Raw genomic sequence first — 18,015 nt, 5'->3', positions numbered from 1 at the left:
TGATTGTGTGAAAGAGAGAGCGAGGGAAGATGTTTGACCGGTTTGTCTACCTGAATCCAACATTTTATACTTGAGCCTACCGTGTAATTTTTGGCTGTTTTTGCAATTTGCTGCAACACGCACACTTTTCCACAGATGCATATACACTCATGTTCACACACACACACACACACACACACACACACAATACACACATCAGATAAAGGCTAATACCCTGTCCAGGAACTGTCTGGTCCTGCATCCTGTAATACCAGCTGCTGCCCTCCAGTCACACTGAGATAGAAAACAACACAGATATACGATAGATAGATAGATAGATAGATAGATAGATAGATAGATAGATAGATAGATAGGACACTGTTCAACACTGTTCATTATCTCTCTCCGTCTCTTCCCTCCTCCTTCTCTGTGGGGGTGTGTCATCATTTCATCTACTTCAAAAATTCTGATTTCCTGAATGTACCGTGACGCACTCTCTCTCTCTCACACACACACACACACGCACACAAACACCTGATGCTACAGACGATGCTCCTGTGTAACAGACAGGTGGGTACTGAAGTTACAAGGGAGATCAGCTGAGGACAGAGAAGACAAGAGGAAGCAACACAAGGAAGAGACAAGAGAAGACTGAGGGAAGTTGTGAGAGATACTTCAACGGTGGCAGTCTTTGGGGAATCATGATTGACGGATGAACCATAACACGGGGATGATGGAGATACATGTGGATATGCACATACATTCACACATGTAAACCTACACTGACTCTGCAGATGCTTTTAAAAAGCATCAGGTAAGAATTTTAAAGATTCTTTTAGACTTACTCACATTGCTTTATCTGCTAAATTTATGCACCTATTTTTGTCTCTAAGATGTGATGCATGACAGTTTGTGGATGATGCATACAAAGAGGGTCAGGATCAGGAAAGAAGAAGAGTCAAAAACAATTCTCGAAATGTCCCTGTTTGTTTTACTGTTGAGTTTAAATATAGAAAGCAGACTGTGGGAACTTGAGGTTAGTAATGAAAACAACAGCATGGCTACTGTACAGTATAGCCTCGAGGCTTTAACAGGTACTGTTTCTTTTCCTGACGCACAGAACATATATGATCACATCCCAACAGACACATACAACTGTAGCTTCACATATACGATGAGATTGTTTTGGTTTTCTTAAACAGCTTTGAGCAATTTGAATTTTTAACTCATAATTAAGTTTCATTACCCAGGAAGTATCTAGAGAACAATCATGTATTATTAATTTGTTTCTCATATTTTAAAGTAAAGAAGTGTCCCCAGTAACAATTTCTGTCTCTTAATCGATTGTGTATCAGAAGTTTAAGTATAGCTAAGTCTGGAGACAAAAAAACAACACTGCAGTGAAGTGAAGAATGATATGGATCAATATTAGTAGACAAATACATTTACAAAATGCTTCGATTGTATCAGCGCACAATCTGATTGTGCTCGCACACCAGAGGGCAAACCCTGTAGGTCAACATTTTTTAATAAGGCCTGTGTAATTGCAGGCACTCCCTGTTATTACAGCACAATCAGTCACACTCTGTAACACTTACGTCTATAAATGTACGTATGCAAATGTGGTAATTGGCATTAATTGGTGTGCAGGTTAAAAATAGGACTTCACAGAAAAGGAGCAGTATCTTAGAACAAATAAAGCATCTCATAATCACCACTGGGCCAACTAGCCTACTTTTACATCTGAAAGGCCAATGGAGAATATTCTAACACTGTAAACAAGAGCTACAGCTGCTAAGTGTTATCCATTTTTGCTTGTTAAAGAATAAGAAAGAGAAAATATTAAGAAGACAAGAAAGGACTGGGCAATGTTATGTCTTGGAGTATCTGCTATTTGAAAAATTATATTTAAATTTATAAATGGGTAAGAAGTCTTATCGATACTTAACATGTGTTTAAGGCAAGGCAAATGAATTTAAACAGCATATTTTATTGCAGGTAAAATCAGTGTACCCTTAAAATACATACTGCAGTGATAAACATCTACAAAAATAGAATTTATTTATTTATAATTTAAAATACAATTGCAAACCACAACAAAAGAAAACTGGAACACAAGCAGTATTATTATTTTTACTTTGTAATTGTAGTTTTTATATAGTAATTATAAGATATAAAGTCAAGAATGTTACTTCTTAGGTCAAATGTTTGACCTAGTATCTCCAAACTTTGTCTAGTGAGTCCAAACTTTGACTTGACATTTATTGTAATGGGAGGCAATACCAGGATTTAGGTATATAATATGTCTGACATGGATTGGAAATTATTCAGGCTTACATCACGGTTCTGATGACCAGTTTACTAATGTATTTTTTCAACATATTGAGCAGTGATCAGATTGCAACTTTTTGTAAAAAAGAACATTATAAATTACACAAAGGCAATGACAAAAATACATACTGACGCATAAAATCCAGAGAAAACAGGTGGATTTTCAGCCGGGTTTTAAAACATTTGATGCTGGGGGCTGATGGAACATGTAGAAAGAGGCAGATCCACAGCTTCGGCCCAGCCACAGTAAATGCACAGTGACCTTTACGTCTCTAACAACTGTCTAGCATCAGCTTATCAGATGACCTCAGTGTTGTGCGAGGACAGTAAGGATGTAAGAAATCACTGAGATCTGCTGGAGCTAGCCAGTTTAAAGCTTTACAAAGTAAAATCTTGTAGTCAACTCTAGATTTCACTGGTATTTTGCCTTAGGTTGGTTCTGGATTTAAAACTTTAGTATTGGATGCATGTATTTGTCAAATAAGTTAAATTCTAAAGTGAGATTTCAACATATCAGACAGCTTTAACCACAGGATTTTCAACAGGTGTATGAGTGATGCCTTTGTGGAAAAACTAGACAGTGAACAGACAAAGTAAGCAGCTAGCTGGTAAACAAAGTGGAGCATTTAGGATCTAAAAAGCCAGATGTTTCCCTCAGGAGTTGGTGGAGACCTAAACAGAGCTAAAAGGAGAGTGAGTATTGGACGTACATTCACCAAGTGACCGGCAACATGGCTCCAAATGGGTGCTGATGTTGCTTTGTGTCTGCTGGATGTGTTTATGGACAACTGTTGCCAACAAGTTATTCATATCACTCTTACCAGGCATTAAAGCTGGAGTAGGCAGTTTAATGTGGGTAACATTAGGCAACAATCCCATTATATCCTTTAGCATATTGTGGACTGAGAACACTAATCCTCAGCACCTCCGCTTGTCTCTGTTTTAAAGCAGAAAGAGGGTGTTTCTATTGGTTGTTCTACAAAAGTAGATGCGCGTGAATGTCCCTTCTGTGAAAGCCTGATTCAGTGGTGAAGAATCCTGCTGTGAAAGTTGCTATTCCAGCATTGGCAACACTGCAAAACAACCCAAACAAGGAAGATGGACTTATGAAAGGAGTCTAACAGAGAGTCTGGCAATAAACACAACAGAACACGTGTCAGTATCAGTAAGGCGTTTCAGAAATGGAGAGAAACTGTTGCCAATAGTTTAGCCTTCTGCCAACCAGAGCCAAAGGCTCACAGCTGCAGCTGTTTCAAGTTCAGGTTTATTTGCTAGGAAAGGCCTCCAATCACAGAATGTTATCTCAAGGGCTTTACGGGCCCACAAGTTTGTGAAAAAACAAAACAAAACAAAAACAAAAACCCCCAAAAACAAACAAATATAAAAAACAGGATAGTAATTCTGTTAGAACTGCTGCTGTATAACGACAACTTGTTAGCATTCGCCTTTTTTAAGATACATAGAAGTTGCAAAACTGCAAAGTTCGCGAGTGGGATATTAACTGATATATTAACTGGATAGTAAAATTTCTGAAGCTTGTGTTAACCACAGACATTATTTCAGGCATCTCACCAAAAACTCAATTCAGTTGACTTGTCAGTCAAAAACTTGAGTCCAAAACTTTCGTCCATCATTAAAATTTTCATAACAGGTTTTCACAGCTGTCAGAAGCCATTTGACCAAGAATCAGTGAAGATAATGTGGCAGCGGGACACAGCCACGACAAGACAGAGGAACAGGGTGCACAGAATCATTTCGTAATACAGACAGCTCACTTACAACAGGTCAGATTGTAATATTCAGGTGGATGATGATGAAGAGGGGGAGGATGTGGACCGCACACAGAATGTGGAGGACAGCTCCGCCGCTTCATGCAGCTGCGGTGCCAAATGAAAGACAGGGAGGGAGTGGTGACAGCCAGATAGGTAACCCCAGTGGCAAAGGAGGGCATGTGTCTTTTCATTTTGTCACGCATTGCGAATTTTTGCAACCGTTAGAACAATGAAAAGAATTGGAATCAGTGTGCAAGGTTGAAGCGCATGCATGTGCCTTTCATCGACTGGTGGGAGGGGCTTAGACAAAGAGGGGAGAGCTGCAGGAGGAGGGGTGTCATTTCAAATTCTGGCCTTTTATTTTTGCCTTCTCTAGAAAACAACCTTCCCCAGTTTTAATAAATCAATTTTGTGTTTCAATTTGTTCCCCAGTGGCTAAGAAAAAAAAAAAATCAAGTACTTTGTAGTATCAACAAGCATAAACTGAGGTGCATCAACAACACAAAGACACCGCAGGCAACAATAACCTGTAATTTATGAAGGTGTGAATGCGGTGACATGTAACCCCATCTGCTGTGTCCACCCCTGCCCTGCAGTCAATCCGTGTGTGTAGACAAAGACATGGATAGTATTAGATCGTTTTAGTTTACTGGCTGTAAAGGAGGATTTCTGTGTAATCCCACGACTGAAACAATGATACACTGTGATCATATCCACATCTAGAAACACAGACTGCACGCAAGGGAAGATGATCGCAGTGATATGGGAAGTTGCTGTTCTCACTCACCGAGCTTTAAATGAAATTTGAATATTTAGGACATTTATGAATGAGTGATAGAGAAGTAGCTGTCACAAAGTCGATGTTTGCATCAGGTTCTTCTCTATCACGTCAAACAGATCCAAAATAAAGCCAAAAGGAGAGGAAGATGTCTCATGTCTTGTGACTTTATGTAACCTTGTGTTCTTAGGAGGATGCATGGCCTTTGCTTTGAAGGACGGTGGAGATGGACACATCATTTCCTTCTTGTCATCTGGCTCTCACTGTTGGCAGCCACTCCACCCAAAGGTAACTCACACAGAAAGAGAGATAGACAAGCAAATACAGTTGGAAAGAGTGATTTGAATTCAAGGAAATGTGACTTCTTTTGCAAATGACGAGGTTTTTAACTTGAAATAGCTCACTTCCTGTGGGCGGTTATGTACAGTTGTGCTAGACAGATTTTACACCAACACAAACAGTAGGCTAACAGTCTGGAGCTGCATGTTAGCAGCTCTGTGAGGCTGTACATCACCTATTGAGTTTAATGCTAATGTCAGCATGCTACCACACTCACAATGAGGATGCTAATGAGTGTACGTTTACCAACATTTTGGCTAGAACACTGAGTCACAACAATAGCAACAATGTCAACAGAACTAAAACTGAAATTAGTGTTTAACTTCATTATGGTTACAGATAAACTAGGGCTAGACGACATGGAGACAATCAGGTATCTCAGTGTTTTTCACAATTACCTCAATATTGATTTTGCAACAATATTGTGAGTTTATAACACCAGCTGGCGGAGTATCATAGCACCGCAAAAGGTGTGTCAGTTTATAATGCCACCAGACGGTACAGTACGAAACGCCACCAGTAACAATGTAATATAAGAGCAGGAAGGGTAGGTGGATGGGTCCAACAAACCCCAGACTTTCACCCAGGAGACTGCTGCTGGCTTCCCTCGTGAACACTGAGCCAAACCATGATGTCTTTTTTAAAAAATCTAACCACGTGCGTTTGTTGCACAAGGAAATAAACGTATAAAAGGTGTTCTGTGGTGGTTACGTTTATTTCAGAAAAAAACTATATGCATCTAACAAGGAGAAATGTCACATTTCCTGTGAAATGGAAGTGTATTTTGAAAAGACATGTATGTAACAAGCGTAAATTGACACAACCTCCTGTAGATGTGATTGTCCATAACATCAATATATTGCCCACTGATTATATTAAATGTGAAAGGTGTGACTGATTTTGTGTTGTGACGTCATCTCGCAGTTTGCATTTGTAGCATGTGTAAAACTAAAAAGTGTCAACTCACCATATATCCAATTTTTTTCAGGGATAAATAACCAATGTTTTAATGCTAGTTAAGAAGTATTAGATTTTGGCATATTGGTGAAATGAACTGATGGTCTGTCAGTAATTAGAATGGATTGCTTGTGCTTACGATTAGCTTAGCATTGCGCACAGCTGTATAGACCAGTGACTGTATATAAAGATGGACAACGCCTCTCCACTTCCTTCTACTGTACAAAAATGAAGCCAAAATATACCAGATATGGTTGCTGCCATCTTGCCTGGTGACATAATTTGGAGTGAGAGTCTAAACAGAAGAGATCTCCACGGTATTGAGTTTCTGCTGTCTGACGGGCGAGCACACTAATTGTAGACACAGTTTTAAATCATAATATTAGAACCCCTTTTTATAGCACTGAATAGCTAATTCTAACCAGACATGCGCACTTGAACATACATCACCGTGATAAGACCTATCTAAAAAGACAGACACTATCTTTGAGAAAATTATATGTGACATGTACTTTAACATTTTAGTTTGGCCCATCTGCCAACATGGAGAGGGCGGGCTTTGTGACCTTTACTGGAGCCAGCCACCAGCCACTTTTGGGAAGCTGTCATGTCCAGTTTTATATACAGTCTGTGCTATAGACCTTTTCATTGCTCTTTGAGGAGACCAGCTTTGGCTTGTTTATTCCCTGCCAGCTCTTACACTAGCAAACACTGCAACAGGAAATACAAAGGGGCCCATTTAGACTGTTTATGTTGTCAAATTAGAAAAGTACATTGCCCCTAATGGCCCTTAAGGAGATGTTTTTTAGTCTTAAGCGCACCCGTTATTATCTTGTGTGCAAAAGATAATTATTTGTGTTCCCACCAGATAATTATCACCTTTCAGGACTTAAGGGCCTCCGTAGAAAAGTGTTTATGGTAACTAAGCTGTTTTTTTTTTGGTTTGTTTGTTTTTTTAAAGTAGCATGAATCATTATTTTTATGCTCACAAATGATGACAGTGTGTAATGTGTTTTTGTATTAATGAACTTACAGAGAATTAGCATATTTTATCTGAAGTTTGCGACTAGCTGGTGAACATACGGGAGCATTAGGCTGCTATAGGGACAGATATTTCCCTTCAGGAAATGATGGAGACCAAAAACAGCACTAACACAGAGTGATTTCATCAGGTGGCTAAAACACAACCTCAAATGCATGTTACAGTTTCTCTCTATCTGCTGGATATGTATATAGGCAACTGTCTGCTAACAAATTCTCCTTATCAGTCTGAGGTGAAAATATGTCAGTGTTAAGTTTACATTAAAAGTTATTTCCATCAACCATCGACACAATTTCTGCTTACATCACAGCTCTGCTTTGCAATCAAAACTCTAAATCTGCATTTCCTTTTCCAGCACTCGGCTATTTCCTGGCAGACACAAAGGTAGTACTAAAAGGCTGTGAGGATCACTGGACCCTGCAGGACAGGGCCGCCATGCCGCTGCTCTCTCAGATGACTTTATGTGTCGACATCCGTGTGGTGGTTCCCGGAGCCTGGGTGGCCTTCTCTTACAGCTCGGTCCACGCACCCAGACCTGAGCTGGGTTTGGAGGGGGATGAGGAGGCATTGTACGGGTGGTTGCTAAGGGTCCGTCACCGATTTCCTGTCCAGCTGTCCCCGACATACTGGCATAGGGTGTGTCTGAGGAGGGACGTAGCACGCAACTCCTTTAGCCTGGAGGTAATACTTGTAGTGTACTAGTATGCCCTGCTGTGGAGGAAGTATTCAGATCATGATGTTATATTCCATTACAAGTAAAATTTCTGCATTGGAAATGTTGCTGAGGGAAAACAAAAGTAGGCTGTTATATGCCAAATGCGCTTAATGTATCAAAAATAAAAGTACTCACTGAACAACATTGGCTCTGTGAGTATTCTAGTCTTACATTTCATATTACTGGATTATTTACACTGAAGGATTAATGTGTAAATGTAATGGAGCAAAAAGTACAGTATTTCCCTCTGAGTTGTTGTGGAGTAGGAAAATAAAGTAGTGTCAAATCTGAATAATCTAGTAAAGTACAAGTACCTCATATCTGTACTTAAGGTAAGCACTTAAGTACATTTACTTCCACCTCTGAGTATGCTGTGAGGTCTACGCAAAGCAAAGCCAAACAGTGTTTGCAAAAATAGATTGTTTACACACAATAAGTTTATCTTGCACAAATACCACATACTGTGGGTGAGGTTTGGAATGAAAGACAAAACAATGCACTGTAAAAGACACTGTTTAGACAGACACGCTGAAGTATGTGCTGTTAAGCTGAGCAGACTTTTGACTTTCACAACGAAGTACCATACATGAAAACAGTGACAGTACTGCACTGGTGAAAGTGGTTTCAGTAGTTCGCAGCCTATTAAAATGACCAAATGTATAATCTCTTTGGTTATTTTTTTGTAATTTTGGACAGTTTCGGATCAGTTATGATGACATTGTACTCACCAAAAGTCACTACAAAACCCAAGAGGGCAAGAAACACACACACAACCAGATAGGTTGTGAACAAGCTAACAATCTGGTCAGATTAAATCACCCAGGCCAAAACTATGAACATAAGACCAAAGTAGTAATGGTCTTTTAAAGGAGCGCTTCACCATCCAAACGTCCATTTGTATATCAATTACTCATCCCGCGTTACGTTGAATTTGGCCAGAAAACCTTGTTTTTCTGGCATGCCTCCACTGTGAACAAATAATCTAAGAATGGACAAAAAATCTTGATGAATTAAAGTCATGGGGGTCCATGTTTAACAACAACAAAACTATATCAAAACATCTGTTTACAAACTCTCACACAACTCCTGCAGTGTAATCCATGTCTCCTTTATCAATTTGCGTACTCAGTACACCCCAAACAGGCAGTCCTTTCCCACGGGGCCCCGCCCTATGAGTGAAACTTGATCCATGCTTTCTTCAAAGCCAGACTCTGTTGACAAAATCAGTAATTTTACCTCACTGAAAACAGGAGCTGCTGGTCTACCACTGCCTCAATCAGTTAGTTTGTTTCTGTTATTGTGTGACTTTGATGAATCCTAATTAATTCTTTAAAACACCAAAGTCACATGATAACACACACAAGCCAACTGATCGAGTAAGTGGTAGACCAGCAGCTCCTGTGTTCAGCAAGGTAAAATTACTGTTTTTGTCAATAGAATCTAGCTTTGAAGAGAGCATAGATTAAGTTTCACTTTCAGTTCAGTTCCCACTTGGAAAGGACTGTCTGTTTGCCAGATTATACTGCACGAGTTGCATAAGTTTTGCTTAATGGATGTTTTGATATAGTTTTGTTTTGTTAAACGTGGAATCCTTTACTTAATACATCAACACTTTTTTCAGTTTGTGGATTCTTTGTTCACTATGGAAGCATGCAAGACAAAGTTTTCTTCTTAAATTCAACAAAACACCAGGTGAACAACTGATTTTCCAAATGGTCATTAGGGGGGTTACGTATTCCCTTAATGAGCAAATGTGGTGGCAGTGTGGGCGCAGTAAGTGCGGGACTCAAACTTTTGAACTTTTACTTAATCAACACTTTATTTGTTAGCCACATAAGCTGTGTAAATGTTTCAGGTTGATGGGAAAATGGTGGCGGAGAGGACGGTCATCGCACAGGCCATCCCTCCCTACGGCTCCCTGTGGCTGGGCTGCCGACCCAGAGACCGACCCCCTGGAGCCAAGCTTGGGGAAGTGGAGCTGTACCTGTTCCGCATGTGGGCGGATGTAGGCGACCACGGCCTCTGCGAGGATGGCACTGTGATTGGCTGGAGCGCTCAGCACTGGGGCGTGACCAGTCCCAGGGCCAGACAGAGAGACCCCAGCCTTCTGTGTGGTGAGACCAATGTGCATTGACTTGTCTTTATAACTGATACTTGTAGATGTTTACGATAGGATGTTGTGCGTGAATGAGTTCTCTGACTAATTGCATGTATAACAAAATGCTGTGTCATCTTTTCTGCCTTTTTATCATGGAATTCTAGCTAAAATATAGCATGGCATGTTTGCAATTTGTCATATAGAAGTCTTTGAGCATGCATCTTATCCTGTTTCACTAGACTTAGCTCTTCAGCCTATTCTTTTACAAATCTGACTATTTAAACATGTTGGTTTTTTTTCAAATAATTTGAAGCAATAGCAGTGCATGCAAAACATAACATGTAATGGGGCACTTCAGTGGTGTCTTCATCTCTAACACATGTCCACATACATTAGCTGTGCATGATATTAGAGCATGTTGAATGTTGAATGTTGCATGTTTTTATGTCACTTATAGAGCACAGACGGTTAGGACGTGGAGCACGTACTCACAGAAGCGTAACTGATAATGGTGTGTATTCACGTGACCTAAACACTCACATGAATGTTATGTGTAACTGTCTCAATGTATAGTTGTATTTGTATATGTCTGTATGTAGAGAGGAGGGATAGAAGTACACACAGAGAAATTTTTATATAGAGACAACAAGAGAGAGCAAGACAGATTGATTTGGAAGTAAAACTACACACTATTAAAGTGAGATAGGAAAACCTTAATTTACGTTTACTGTTTCAGCGCTCACAGTCGGATTTGGAAGGTCATTCTCACCTCCATCTGGTGAGTATTGTTTTGACACAGTAATAACCCATGACGTAATACCTCTTATTATCTTAATTACAGTACTTCCCTCTTATTATTACTTAGCTTCCTACTTCCTTCTTTTTCTTACCAGAAGTGCCTTTAACCGTAACTACCTCAAGTCCTGTCATAGCAACACCTGTCACTCACATGAGCAGCCAGACGCCCATGGTCACAGGTTAGTGATGCTGACAGTAACTGCGTCCCAAGTCAGTATGGGTTGAATCACGTCATGCCAGTAATGATAAAAGTACTACTTTTTGTAGTTTTGGCCATCATTTGTGTCAGTGCCTATCACATCATAATGTGAGTGAATAATAAAAAAGTTGAAGAAATGTAAGGATAATTAAAATTTAGGCCTACTTTTTGTTTTGGCCATCATTTGCATCAGTTATTGTCACATCATAATGTACTTAAATAATATTAATGTAAGTAAATGACAAAGATTAAAAATTGTGCCTACTTTTTGTTTTGGCCATTATTTGCATCAGTTGCTATCACATTAAAATATAAAGTAGCAGATATTTAAGGACACTTATCTTCAGAACTACTTTTCTCCGGTAAGCTACGGGCGATTTCTCAGAGCAGGAGGCTCGCTGACAGTATCAGAGCTACAGATGGTCAGCATTTCACACAACTTCATGTCCAAAAACCCGAACTATCCCTTTAAGTTATTCCTAAAGGAAATTTAAGAATAATTTTAATTTGAGACAAGTTTTAATGGTTTTGTGCATAATTCCTGTTGATTGATTACAATGATTACATTATTATGTCTGTAAATAATAAAAGAAACAGAAAATTAATGATAATTTCAATTAAACACCTGAATTATCATTTAAATTTTATCTTGCAAACTATCATACATGAATACAATTTAAGACACGGCTGCTGTCTGTATTTTATTTTTAGTTTCAGCACCCACTGGTAGCACTAGAGTCAATAGCTATCAAACAGAGCCTCCATCAGTGATGCCATCAGCCAATCACAGCACAGAAGAAAATCCATCCAACCTCCAGAGATCATTCGTTACACCTTTGACAAATGTGACCCCATTGACGACACTGACTCCAGACAACCCCACCACAGTTTCCAGTACAGATTCACCAACAGCAGACTGGACACACAGCGCAGTCCCGCCCTTCACCGCTGTTCCTGCGTCAAGTACAACTCTACTTGCTGACCAAACCATGCCTAGAAGAACACTCACATCAAGTTAGTCTGACATTCTGGGTGTATATTTGTGTGGGTGTATAATTACAGACTCTTTTGTGTTACTGATGTAAAGAAGAAATAATACCTCTTCCTTTTTAAAAGGTTTTAATATTCTTTCAAACATCTGTGTCCTCTATTCTCTTAGGGTCCCCATTAGTAAATTGTGATGTCAGCCAACTCTGTTCCAATAACAGTAAGAAACGTCTACATTTTGTCCACTCAAAGTCTTTTATTTAGGCATATTTCTGACCTTACAATCTTATTTTTTTTCTGCAGATGCTTACTTCTGGATGCCCATAAGTGTGGAGGCCAGTGGCGGCAGTAAGACTGAACAAGATGTCTACAACTTGGTGAGAGTGACAATCTCTTTTCATCCCCTTTGTTGGGTTTCTCGTGTACCTTTCAGTCTCCACTCCTTCGTTGTGTCATGCACTTAATAGCTTTAAATGCCACCTTGTCACAAACAAGTCTTGCAGGCACAAGATTAGTTTTAGGAGCAGTACATTCCAACCCTGTGATGCACCTGATATTATGTTTGATTTGGACTGCCAATCATTCACTGCAGTATTATCCTGGATGAGGTGTCAGCATTGTTAACTCTGTGACCTTTTACAATAAATTTCCTCCCTTCAGTTTCCAGTATTGAGCATCATATCTTTCTCCACTGTATATGTTACAAATGCATGTGTATATTCAGTTTCACTCTCTGAAGGTATACTTCACCCCCAAATGATCATTTGTATATTAACTATGTTGTTACTCTGAATTTGTGAAGAATACTCTTTTTTTTCTTGCATGCCTCCATTTTGTGCTCGGTACGTTCCAAAAGTGAAACTGTGCTCTCTTCTATGGCAGACCCTACTGACAAAAACAGTAATTTTACCTCACTGAACATGGGAGCTGCTAGTCTACAGCTGCCCCAGTCAGTCAGTTAGTTTGTGTTATTGATTGACTTTTGTGTTTCAAAGGGTTAGTTCATGTTTAAAAGGGTAAGTAATCAGCAAGGTGAAATGACTGTATTTGTCAGTGCAGTCTGGCTTTGAAGAGAGCATTGATAAGTTTCACTGTCAGTTCAGGTCCACATCAGAAAGGGCTGTCTGTTTGGGAGGGAGGCAACTTAGCATGCATCTGATAAGTAAGACTTGGATTTTACTGCATGAGTTGTGTGAATGTTTGTAAACTGATGTTTTAGAATAGTTTTGCTACTGGTAAAAGTGGTCACCATTTCAGTTCATTTAGAATTTTCTGGAGGCATACCAGAGAACAAAGTTTTCTTCACAAATTCAACCGAACAAGTCATTTTGGGGGTGAAGTATTCCTATAAGAAGTAGGACAGTAACATCTTGAACAGTCGTTACTCTGTACTTAAGCAAATCGGCTTTAAAATGAAACAATCATATTTAAGGTTGTAGCAGCTGACCTTTATTTTTATTAAAGGACTGCAAAGGTGTCAAGATCTGTACTGGATGAACATGAGGAATCATGGTCTTTTTTAATACATAGTTGCGCCAATTTTAGGACAATATAGAAACACAATGATTCTTTGCATACACAACAGATTTGTGGGCTAAACCAGTAGTGAAAATTCATTTTTTTAGATTCCAATCTTGCAATTGTTTTCTTGATGTCTATACATTTTAAGAAAATTGTGAAAAATACGCACGGTGGTGCAGTGGTTAGCATTTTTGCCTCACAACAAGAGGGTTCCTGGTTCAAACTGTGCAACGTTTGCATGTTCTCCCCATGTCAGTGTGGATTTTCTCTGGGTACTCCAGCTTCCTCCCACAGTCCAAAGACATGCAGGTTAGGTAATTAGTGACTCTAAATTGCCTGTCGCTGTGAATGTGAGCGTGAATGGTTGTCTGTCTCTATGTGTCAGCCCTGTGATAGTCTGGCAACCTGTCCAGGGTGTAGCCTGCCTCTCGCCCAGTGTCAGCTGGGATAGGCTCAAGCAACCCTGCGACCCCTAACAGGATAAGCGGTTACAGAAAAATGAATGAATGAATGTGAAAAATATCCATCACCATTTCTCACAACAGTCAAAAACCTAAACCCATTTAATTTATGAATTGCAGAAGAATAAAAAGAAAACCACCAAATTCCCACATTGAAGAAGGTTGAACCAGATAATTTTGGCATTTTTTCTTACAAAGTTCTGTCAATTGATAGTTGCAGTACTAAAATAATTTGTTTAGTTTCAGAGTTTCAGTAGTTTAGATTCATAGCCATGATTACAGTAGTTTGTGTTTTAAGATAAGAGATCTGTGGAAGCCAATGTCTGCCAAGTAAAGAAAAAGATCAAAAGTGGGTCATCAAAGAACCAAAATGCTCATTTTAAGTCATGACCAAAATTCTTACTTACTCAGTCACTTGACTTTGACTAACCATGAGAATTTTTTATTTTTATCACGACGTTATCTGTTAATTTTATTTTCCCGCAAACCTAGATTATAAAATCACACTTTTTAGGGTTAATACATGTTGTATTGTAATTAAGCAATCACCAATGATTTATGATTTATGTCTGTGGCTTCAGCTGACTCCTCTCAAGGAAGTAGCATACTGTGTACCATACCTGAGCTGACAATGATTTTCAGCCTCAGGTGAAGTGCCATTTGTTAAACCGCAGCGCACTTAAGGCGGCTGGCTGAGAATGAATACCTGAAATCAAAACATAAACAGAATGAGTGTCTCCCGGGGTTGTCACTTTTGTTGTACAAACAAAAACTTAAAGGGGAAGTTCAGCCAAAAATCAGATTTACACATTTTTTCTTTAACCTGTGGTGCTATTTTTCAATCTAAATTGTTTTGGTATGAGTTGCCGAGTATTGGAGATATTGGCCATAGAGATGTCTGCCTTCTCTCCAATGTAATGGAACTACTGTAGATGACCTTGTTGTGAGCAGTTTCACGTGGGAACTGTATTCTTTCTACAGAACACCACCCACCAACCTAATCACTGTACAAAAGAAAGCGTCATCTGCTCATGGACAAGAGGCCTGTGCTTGTAACAGTGCAAAAATTGCATCCTTCTCAGCTGAGCTTTTACATTAGCTAGCTTATTGTTGCTAAGTGAGCTAGCAGTATATACACACCTCCTCCTGCATGTCAGTGGTGGAAGGTCACACTTGAGTAAAAGTACAGATTTCTTACCAGTAAATAACTTTTGTAGAAGTCAAAGTCACCTCTTAGAACATTACTTGAGTTAAATTACACAATATTTACTGTACTTAAATATCAAGTGATTTTATGATATAAAATGTACTGTAAGTATTGAAAGTAAAAGTACAGGTAAATGCTGTTAATAAAAAAGGAAGCGATCAGAATTTTGAGAATTATGAAGATTATTTCTTTGTAAGACGTACAACCACCTTAAAAATGGAGTGTACATGACACTTAAAGGGATAGTGCACCCAAAAATAAAAATTCACCCATTATCTACTCACCCATATGCCGATGGAGGCTCAGGTGAAGTTTTAGAGTCCTCACAACACTAATGGACTCCTCCACCTAATGGAGGCTTAAGGCGCCCCAGATTCAAACGTCCAAAAACACATAATTGAAAGCACAAAATATCTCCATACTGCTCGTCCGTAGTGATCCAAGTGTCCTGAAACCCTAATATAAAAAGTTGTTTGGAAAAACGTCATTTGAACTCTGTTTTTAGCCTCACTGTAGCCTGTAGCTCTGACTGCCTCTTTGTGCACCACATTCACGTGTGTGCGCTAGTGCACAAGACCAGCGAAAGCACGTGAACACACATGAATGTGGTGCCCCTGTCTCACGGTCTCGCACAAGCGTGCATACGTGAATGCAGTGCACAGAGAGGCAGTTAGAGCTACAGGCTACAGTGAGGCTGAAAACAGAGTTCAAGTGACATTTTTCCAAACAACTTTTCCTGTCAAGGCTTCAGGACACTTGGATCACTATGGACGAGCAGTATGGAGATATTTTGTGGTTTCAATTATGTGTTCTTGGACATTTTAATCTGGGGTGCCATAAGCCTCCATTAGGTGGAGTTATGTTGCTACCCCCTCTCCCCTGGGATCGCCGCAAGTAATGTGAGGACTTTAAAACTTCACCTGAGCCTCCATCGGCATATGGGTGAGTAGATAATGGCTGAATTTTCATTTTTGGGTGCACTATCCTTTTAAAGAAAGACAATTTCTTTTCATTACTTAAAATATTTAAAGAACAAAATCCAATTTTTCCTCCCCTTCCATTCTTTCATTCTGCCGTCCGTCCATCCCGTCCTCCTTCCTTCCTTCCTTCCTTCCTTCCTTCCTTCATTCATTCATTTCTTTCCTATTTTGTAACAAAGATACTTAGAGGAAATGTACATGTTTAATTAAAAAAAATGTAGTGGAGTAAAAGTGAATGTTGATAGAAATATAAAAACTCAAGTAAAGTACAGATACTCCCAAAAACACCTAAGTACTGTAATGGAGCATTATTACTTTGTTATATTACAACATGGCTGCATAGTAATATGGTTGGTGGCTGTAGCTTGATAGAAAGAAAATAGTTCCTACATAAAACTCTTTTTAACAAGGTCTGTGGATTGTCTTGAGTAACAGGGTCATGATTTCTGTAAAGAGACATCATTGTTGAGTTTTACAAATGTATTATTTTGGCACTTAAAGGAACAGAAGTCTAGCACCATCTAGCTCCATTATATTGGAGAGAAGGCAGACATCTCTATGATGATATTTCCAACACTCAGCAACTCACACCAAAACGATCTAAACTGATAAATAGCACTACAGGTACATAAAGATATGTATGTTAGATTTTGAGGTGAACTGTCCCTTTATTCCATCTGATGTGGATGCAGACACAACAAAATATCTGTCACTGTCTTAATACTTGAACTGTCTGTGTTCAGCTCTCATCACCTCCCACGCAGTATCAGCTTGTGTCTGCCTCTGTCTCTCCATCTTTCACTCAGGTGTCAAATGTGTTTGGTTGTCACGGCGACGGAGGTGATGCAGCACATGGAGTAACGGGCTTTATAGATTTCTGTCAGGATGACAGACGACTTCAGGTCAGTGTGTCCCAGAAACAAGCAGCACCCATTCACATTTTCAGAATAAAATTTCTCCAACAAGACAAGCAAACTACTATAACTTTTCTCTCTGTCTTTGCAGGCAGTGCAGGTGAACTGCAGTGTGAAAAGTAACATAAGGTAACAACATGGCAGTGGATGTTTTGTGTTAACTCCGACATATACTTTACATGTCACCCTCTCACAGTGGTGTGAATATTTTGTTTCAGCCAAACAACCTGCGCTGTGCTGTTGCAGCTCAGCCACGCTGTCTCAGTGTGTGAACTGCAGCGCGCCGGAGTCTCTGCACTGCAGCAAGCTGGAGACAAACAAATACAAGCAAGAATCACAGGAGAGGTTGAAAGAGTCGGTGAGCATTTTTCAATCAACTCAATTAAGTTTCATACCTGCACAAACACACACACACACTCACACACATACTACAGCTTAAAGAAGAAGAAGGAGAAGATAAACTTTATTAATCCCCAAGGGGAAATTCATTTTTACTCTGTTCTCATATACACACAGGCCTGAAATACACACACATGCACAAACAGGACCCATAATGGATTAAAAGGAAGGATGTCAGAGTGAGGGGGCTGCTGTGGACAGGTGCCCTGAGCAGTTTAGGGTTCAATGCTTTGCTCAAGGACACCTTGGTAGTGCCCAGGAGGTGAACTGGCACCTCTCAAGCTACCAGTCCACACTCCATACTTGATCAGTATGGGGACTTGAACTGGCGACCCTTCAGTTCCAAAACCAAGTCCCCATGGACTGAGTTACTGCCGCCCATTTTGTCATCTTTTGAGCCTATAAATTACAGACTTGCTATATATAGAATTAAACATTTTGTGTGTTTCTCAACTGATCATAATTAAAATGATAAACCTACATTTATAAACAGCTGTCATTAGCAGCCCGTCTGTGATGAGCAGTGTCCGAAATACTG

The sequence above is a fragment of the Epinephelus fuscoguttatus genome, linkage group LG21 (assembly GCF_011397635.1).
Source record: "Epinephelus fuscoguttatus linkage group LG21, E.fuscoguttatus.final_Chr_v1".
Lineage (NCBI taxonomy): Eukaryota > Metazoa > Chordata > Actinopteri > Perciformes > Serranidae > Epinephelus > Epinephelus fuscoguttatus.
The sequence above is the reverse complement of the archived record's forward strand: the minus strand, read 5'-3'. Positions refer to the sequence as shown.